Source organism: Budorcas taxicolor, chromosome 2 (genome assembly GCF_023091745.1).
Source record: "Budorcas taxicolor isolate Tak-1 chromosome 2, Takin1.1, whole genome shotgun sequence".
NCBI classification, from domain to species: Eukaryota; Metazoa; Chordata; class Mammalia; order Artiodactyla; family Bovidae; genus Budorcas; species Budorcas taxicolor.
Genome location: NC_068911.1, coordinates 169,431,587 through 169,439,688, shown reverse-complemented (window position 1 = coordinate 169,439,688; position 8,102 = coordinate 169,431,587). Strand labels below are relative to the sequence as shown.

Below are 8,102 nucleotides of genomic sequence, written 5' to 3'. Positions count from 1 at the left end.
TTCACTTTTAAAGTTCATACCCTCAAAATAAAAGCCTAAAAAAGGAAGCCATCTTTGTTTCATGTCAATATTAAATTTAGAGTACTAAATCATTGTAGTTGGTAATTTCCTGCATATCTTAAGCTTTTAAATGATCGAATCTATAGTCCTGGAAGCAACCTTTGTGTTTATCAATACTTCCACCACTTGAATCTCTTTCAGGTATCATGATCCTTCTTATCTGTCTCAAAACTCATACTAAACAAAGACTTCTGGGCTGCAGAAGAGGATTTCTTTTCTCACCTGTCTTTGTCCACAGATTAAACAAAAAAAAACAAAACACAAGTGCTATTGATTTTTGCTAGTCTGGTAGCGGTTAAAGTGGGAGTTCTTAGGTGTTTTGATTTGTATTCTCTGATTATAATTAAAGTTGACACTTTCATTTTTCTGTATGCTTAGTATGTGAAAAAATACTAAGGTATTTATATATCCTTTGCTTGTTTTTCTATTTGATTTCTTGTCTTGTTGATTTGTAGTGATTGTATATTCTAGACATTATTCCTTGTTTATTAACATTTATTTATTTATTTGGCTGCTCTGGGTCTTAGCTGCCTCACACTGGATTTTCAATCTTTGCTGCCACGTGCAGGATCTAGTTCTCTGACCAGGGACTGAACCTGGGCCCCATGCATCGAGAGGGTGGTGTCTTAACCACTGGACTACCAGGGAAGTCCCTCCTTGTTTAAACACTGCAGATACCTTCTCCCAGTCTGCAACCTTCATGCAAATTTGTTATGTCATTAATTTAGTAGATGTCCTAAATTTTGACCTTAGAATTTGGAGTCATTTTGGAAGTCTTTATTTATACCTGGGTAACAAAGATTTTCCTGTACTGTCTCGTAATAGCTTTATAGTTTTAATTTGCACATTTAGGGAAAAATTCAGCTTTTTTCTCTACATAGTAAATTCATTTTTCTATTACCAAGGGAAAAACAATCGTTCCAGTGTTTCATGATGTCACTTTTATCACGTTAAGCTCCCATTCCTAGGCTCTCCATTCCATTCCATTGATCATTTTCTCTGTTTCAGTGTCAACACAATATTTTTATGACTGTGGCTTCGTGGTAGAGCCAGTTCTACCAGTAGAGCAGGTCTCCCTACTGTTATTTCCCTCTGAAAATAGACTTAGCTTTCATAGACTTTTTTTTCTCTCAGGCAGGAGAACTGACATTTGCATGGAGTGTTCTCTCGCCAGAATTCAATGTGGCAGACTTCCTTCATCTCTTTCAGGTCTCCGCTAAAACGTTGATAAGCACCCCCACAACCATCCTAAATTAAGTAGCACACTCACTACCCATTACCCCTTCTTTCTTTTATTTAATCATTATCATAGCATTTATTACTATCCAACTTTAGATTATCTAATCACTGCTTCCCTACTAAAAATACAAGATTCGTGAAGATAGGTGCTCTCTTTTGTTCTCTGCTGTACCCCTAGTACCCAGAACAATATCTGGCCTGTGATAGTCACTCTGAATATTTGTTAAATGAATGAAATCTTTACACAGCTGAGGTTATCTGGATCATGACATTGATCCAGGTCTTCTTATATCCTTGAATAGAGTTTAGTGTTTTTCTCGATAAACTCCTTAGGCTTTGCCTTGTGGCAAGAGAAGTTTGCCTGCCATTCAGGTGGCAAAATCTGCCTGCCAATGTAGGAGACACAGGAGATGTGGGTTTGATCCCTGGGCTGGGAAGATCCCTTTAGAAGGAAATGGCAACCCACTCCAGTACTCTTGCCTGGAATGGCCCATGGACAGAGGAGCCTGGTGGGCTACAGTTCATGGGGTCACAAAAGAGTCGAACAGGACTTAGTGAATAAGCAATAATGCTAGACACTGGCTTACAGTGTCTAAGATACAGTCCCTGTTTTTAATAGCTCCCATTACAATGGTAGAAACAGACATTTGTACAGTTCATGTAGTCATCAAAGGTATGCAAACAAGGGGCTCCTTCCCAAAACAAATGAATCTGTAGCACTGACCAAGCAGATTTGCTTCCTTTTGCTTGAATGTTCTTGAATACTCTTGGTTATACATTATCTTCCTTAATATCCATTTACCTTTGACTTTTCCATTCATCTCTGGCTATGTGACTCCCACACAACCAAAAAGCAAGATCAAATAATAGAAAGCAGGTAACATAGTGGTTAAGGGCTCAGGCCTGAGAGACAAAATAGGTTCCAGTTCTAGCCCTGCCATTTACCAGCTGTGTGACCTTGGACATATTGCATCACTTTCTAGCGAATCCATTTCCCCATCTGTCAAAGTGAGGAAATTTGACATCTTCATCACGTAGAGGATATAATGAAATAACCTGTGTGAAGGCTTTCAACACCAAGCCTCACAAGCAGACAGGATTTTCCCTTTCTGTCATTCTGTGATCATTCCTGGAACACAAGAAGGTCATGAAGCTTCCTTCCTGTGACTTCTGACATTTGATGACAGCTGAGTAGCATCACTTGATTTGCATTCATCACATTCCCTATACAGTAATTCTTTGGGTTGTTTTTTTTGGGGAGGCACTTTGTTGCTGCATGGGCTTTCTAGTTAGCAGGGGTCTAGTTACGCTTCATCGTGGTGCAGAGTGTTGTGGTTGTGGTGGCTTCTCTTGTTGTGGTTCCTGGGCTCTAGTGCACAGGCTTAGTAGTTGTGGTGCACAGGTTTAGTTGCTCCACAGCATACAGGATCCTCCTGGGCCAGGAATCGAACCCGTGTCTCCTATATCAGCGGGCTGCTTCTTTACCACTGAGCCACTAGGCAAGCCCTAGAAATGCTTTGGTCTATCTTGGCTTCTAGTACTACCATTTAGTGGTTATTTGTATCTCATGCAAGTTCTTTAAACTTTCAGAATGTCTATCTTCTCATCTATAAAACAAGTATAATTACAATAGTATCTATTTCATAGAGCTGTCATATCAATTAAATGATCGATAAGCATAAAGGCCTAGCAGAGTGCTTGGCATGTAAGTTAGCTGTTTTCAGTTTTAGCATTGTTAAGATTACATGAGTCTTAAGGGGAGAAACTGTGTTTTGTAGTACAGCGTAATAGTTAAGAGCACAGACTCTGGAGTCTTCAGTTCAAATCTGAACACCACATACATGTTGCTCAATCTGGGTAAACCTCTCTAGGCCTCAGTTTTCTTATCTGCAAAATGGGAATAATAAAAGATCCCCAGGAATTTCCTGGCTGTCCACTGGTTAAGAATGACTTCTAATACAAGGGGCACAGGTTCAATCTCAGTCAGGGAACTAGATCCCACATGCCACAATTGAGACCCAGTGCAGCCAAATAAATAAATAAAAATAAATATTAAAAAAAGAACCCAATTCTGCAGGCTGGTGTAGGAATTAAAGGAGATAATACACTCCTTGGGCAATTAGCACAGTGCCTGGCATAAATATTGATTTCTCGAGCAATTATTGTGTATAATGTGCTAAATGTTTTGTTTAGCATGTTCTAAATTTTTTTTCCTGTGAACCCCATAACCTCTGCTTAGTACTACTCATGAAGTAACTATTCAAATATTTACTGAATGAGTGAATGCTGACTCATAGACCAAAAGAATCTTGCCTGCATAAATTGGTTTGTCCCAGGTTAACACTCCTCATTCCTGGCCAGTGAACAAGTGGATAAGCCATGAAGTTCAGCACCTGTAAAAAGCAAGACAGCATGGAAAGGGGGGAGATATGAGGCCCTGGCTCTTTTACTTTGGAGAAATGACTCACCCTTTAGCACTGGAATTCATTTCTCAGAACTGGTAAAATGAATTTTAAAATATTGCTGTAGGCGATAGTGGTAAAATTTACAATATTTAAGATCATGAAAAACATAGAGAAAGGAACATCTCTTTGAGGGAAATAAAAATCAACACAACTCTTCTTGTGGGCATTTAGCCTAAAAGGAAATAATCAAGGATGTGCACAAAGGTCACATAGTAAGTATCTTAGTGATGTGTATAACACTGAAAAATGGAAATAATCTAGATGTCTCATAAAAGGAAGTGGAACAATTAAATGCTACTTCATCCACAGAGTGAGATACCGTGCAGCCATTCATAAAGTTGTGTGGAAATGAACTTAACAACATGGAAAAAATATTCCAGTTAGTTAACTTATAAACTTTGTGACCTTAGGCAAATTACTTCTCTGCCTCAGTCTCCTTGAGCTTTCCAGGTGGCTCAGAGATAAAGAACCTGCCTGCCAATGCAAGAGAAGCAAGAGCCACAGGCTTGATCTCTGGGTCGGGAAGATCCCCTGGAGAAGGAAATCGCAAACCGCTCCGATATTCTTGCCTAGAGAATTCCATGGACAGAGGAGCCTGGCGGGCCACAGTCCATGGGGTCGCAAAGAGCTGGGCACGACGGAGGGACTGAGCACACGAGGCATGATGGTTTTGATAAAATGTGCCTTAGAGAAGATGGTGTGAGGGCACATATGTCAAAATCTGGATGGTTTTTGCTCAGAATTGGGAAATACGCTGTACTTTTTATTGTTTTTGCCTGTCTTGTTTATACATTTACAATTAATGTAGGTTTCTTATGTAACTGAAAAGTTATCATAATTAAAAACAAAACAAAAAGATCATTGCTTTAGTAGGGGAGTAACGGGTATCTGCGGAGAAGGCAATGGCACCCCACTCCAGTACTCTTGCCTGGAAAATCCCATGGACGGAGGAGCCTGGTAGGCTGCAGTCCATGGGGTCGCTAAGAGTCGGACAGGACTGAGCGACGTCACTTTCACTTTTCACTTTCATGCATTGGAGAAGGAAATGGCAACCCACTCCAGTGTTCTTGCCTGGAGAATCCCAGGGACAGGGGAGCCTGGTGGGCTTCCGTCTATGGGGTAGCACAGAGTCGGACACGACTGAAGCAACTTAGCAGCAGCAGCAGCAGCAGCAGCAACGGGTATCTGGAATTTTCCACCTGTCTGGGCCCTTTTTAGCTGGTGTAATTGTGATAAGAGGGTAAAGCCAGTCTTCTCCACTCACTTTAAAAGGTGATCCCTCCTCTTTCAAAGCAGAGACAATCCCACCCCCAGAAGCCTTTAGGCAACGGCAGGCTCCCAGCAGTGTCGGGCCCAGCAGTATAGCGCCAGCGCCAAACTCAAGTGGACAGGATATGAGTCATCACACCAGTGTTTTTGTCAGGTTGACTATAATTGCTCCTGTGTTTTTCTTTGGAGGTGTGAATGTGAAGTGATGAGGTTAATTTTTTAAAAAAACAAAAATATCAGAAGACAAACATCTAAACAAGTGATTCCCTTCAAAGTACTAATTTTGAGAAACTACACACTTATTTACATGTTTTTGTAAATTTTTTTCAAATATATATATTTTTTGATTTGGGGAGGGAGAGAGAGAAGTCAAACCAATTTTATTTTATTTATTTATTTGGCCACACCATGCAGCATATGAGGAGATCTTAAGTTTTGTGCTCCCTGCACTGACAGTGGAGAGTCTTAACTGCTGGATTGCCAGGGAAGCCCCGCAGCTGACTTTAAAATTAGTTCCCAAGGAAATATTTTTCTAGTTCCTAATTTACTAAAATTGTGCTACCAAGTTCTTGTTTTAGATGCAGTGAAATGGATATTCTAATATTTCCAGTGGCATTATAAATGAGTGAAAACCTGTGTGCATGCGTGCTCAGGAGCATCCAACTCTTTGTGACCCTATAGACTGTATGTAGCCCACCAGGCTCCTCTGTCCATGGCATTCTTCAGGAAAGAACACTGGAGCGGGTTGCCATGCCCTCCTCCAGGGGATCTTCCTGACACATGGATCAAACCCATGTCTCTTGCATTGCAGGCAGATTCTTTACAGCTGAGCCACCGAGGAAGCCCCAGTGAAAACCTATTGGAAAACAATTTGGAAGTAAATATCAAGAGCCACTGGGAAACGTATACACCACCGTATGTAAAATAGATAGCCAGTGGGAATTTGCTGTATGACTCAGGGAGCTCAAATAGGTGCTCTGTGACAACTTAGAGTGTGGCATGGGGTGGGAGGTGGGAGGGAGGGCCAAGAGGAAGGGGACAAATGCATACCTATGCTGATTCATGTTGATATATGGCAAAAACCAACACAGTATTGTAAAGCAATTATCCTTCAATTAAAAATAAATTTTAAAAAACAAAAGAATCATTAAATTCTCATACCCTTTGATCCAACATCCCTCTTCCAGTAATCTAAGCTGAAGAAATAAGAAAAAATTGGGGGGAAATTACATATATTTCATAATAAAACATTTGAAACAACAACCTACATGTTCAACAGAAGAGAAGTGGTTAAGTAAATTCTGCCATGTCTATTTGATGAAATATTATGCAGCCGTTAAAAATATTACAAAGACTACAGCAACATAAAAATATGTTCATGACATAATTTAAATCAGGTTAGCATTTTACAAATTGTATATACACTTTTACTTCTATTTTTAAAATTGTGTATTAAGGAAAGATATTAAAAAATGCACCAAAATGATAGCAGTTGTAGGTGGCACTCATGGTGAAGAATCTGCTTGCTAATGCAGGAAACTTAAGAGATGTGGGTTCAATCCATGGTTAGGAAGATTCCCTGGAGGAGAACATGGCAACCCACTCCAGTATTCTTGCCTGGAGTATCCCATGAACAGAGGAGCCTGGCGGACTACAGTCCATGGGGTCACAAAGAATTAGACACAACTGAGTCAGCTTAACATGCATGTGTTGTAAGCTATGGGTAATTTTCTTTCTTGTTTTAATTTAATTGGACTTCATTTGCTTTTATCTTTGAAAAACTATTTTTTTTAATTAATTTATTTTTTAATTGAAGGATAAGAAAAACTAGTGTATTTTAAATGGATAAAATCCTTGGGAATTCCCTGGTTGTCCAGTGGTTAGGACTCTGCACTTCTACTGCTGAGGGTTCGGGTTCAGTCTCTGGAGGAAAAACTAAGATTCATCAAGTCACATGACCAAAAATAAAATAAAAGGACAAAATCCATGTAAAAGCCATATTAGAAAATTAGTCTTACTTCATCTTCCCCTGTACCCTACTTATTCACCAACTTCTGATTATTTCAAACATTGAATTTATCTTTACAGAGGGTAAAGATTTGCTATTGATGACAATATTCAAAAGAATGTGTCATAGAACCTGAAGCCATTTCTGAACTGGGTATCCCCAAAATGTTTTGGAGAGTGGAAGTGTCCCTGGAATAAGTGCACTGTCCCCAAGGTGATGACAACTTGAAGTTAACAATTTTCATTTGTACACATAAGGCATCCTATGTTTTTAAAGAATCAGGCATAATATTGTTTTGGGCCCCAGTCTGACCTTAAGCTGGGTCCACTCCTGAAATTCAGTCCTTATTAGATGTACCTGATAAGGTTGGTGGCTGACAGGTAATAATCAGAGTTACTGTTTATTAAGCAATTACTATGCTCTGATCTCTGTACTAAAAACCTACAAGGGACTTCCTTGGTTGTCCAGTGGTTAAGAATCTGTCTTGCAATGCAAGGAACTCAGGTTCTGTCGCTGGCTAGGGAACTAAGATCCCACATACCACAAAGCAAATAAGCCAGCAATTAGAGAATCCGTGCACAGCAATGAAAGATCCCACATAAGACAACTAAGGCCCAATGCAGCCAAATAAATAAATATTTTTGAAAGGGGCTTCCCTGGTGGTCCAGAGGTTAGGACTCTGCCTTGCAATGCAGGGAACACCAGCTCCATCTCTGATCAGGGAAGAGTCCACATGCCGCAGAGCAGCTAAGCCCATGGGCCACAACTACTGAGCCTTCACTCTGTGACAAGAGAAATCACCACAGCGGGAAGCCCGAACCCGGCAACTAGAGAGTAGCCCCTTAGAACCACAACTAGAGAAAGCTTGTGGGCGGCAATGAAGTCTCAGAACAGCCCAAAACATTTAAAAATAAATACAGAAATAAATTTTTAAAATATTTTTTAAAAAGTAAAAAATTAAAAACTGTCACGTCTTAAACACTTCAACAATCTTCTGAGATAGACATTATTATCCTTGTTTTACTGATAAGGAAACTGGGGCTCACGGAGAAATACAGCCA

The 8,102-nt window shown here is 39.9% G+C and overlaps 1 non-coding gene across 1 annotated transcript; it reads right to left on the bottom strand.

The window, feature by feature from the left end:
- Positions 1–205: 205 nt before the first annotated feature.
- LOC128044069 (small nucleolar RNA SNORA40) lies at positions 206–314 on the bottom strand. Its single transcript, XR_008199047.1, has one exon. It is a non-coding gene; the product is annotated as a small nucleolar RNA SNORA40 (small nucleolar RNA).
- Between the last annotated feature and the right edge of the window lie 7,788 nt (positions 315–8,102).